The sequence below is a fragment of the Penaeus monodon genome, chromosome 22 (assembly GCF_015228065.2).
Source record: "Penaeus monodon isolate SGIC_2016 chromosome 22, NSTDA_Pmon_1, whole genome shotgun sequence".
NCBI lineage: Eukaryota > Metazoa > Arthropoda > Malacostraca > Decapoda > Penaeidae > Penaeus > Penaeus monodon.
In genome coordinates, this window is record NC_051407.1 from 8,566,694 (window position 1) to 8,567,079 (window position 386).

Consider the following 386-nt stretch of genomic DNA (forward strand, 5'->3'; position numbering starts at 1 on the left):
ATCGTCTTATGTGTACTTTCGCCATCATCATCCCTTCATGAGCACAGTATTATACTTCCGCTGTAAACGTAGATTTCAAGATGGTGCTGTTATTGTTATTTATATTGCAGTCCTTATTGCCATCCTTTGTAAACGAAAATGAAGGTGAAAATAAATACATGGTTTCCGCGACTATAAGTTCTAATGGGCATTTTTCTGATATGACATTGCTGTCAGCGTTTTATGCTAAAATGCGTAATTGATCTCAGAGACATGTTTGTAAAAAGAATCTAATTTCATTCAGGAAGCTGGTAATAGATCTTAGTTCTAATTAGACTATATTCACAGTGGCTACTTTGTTCGTGTTGGATCTCAGCTCGTTGGTTCTGCAAGCATCTTCGAAACTT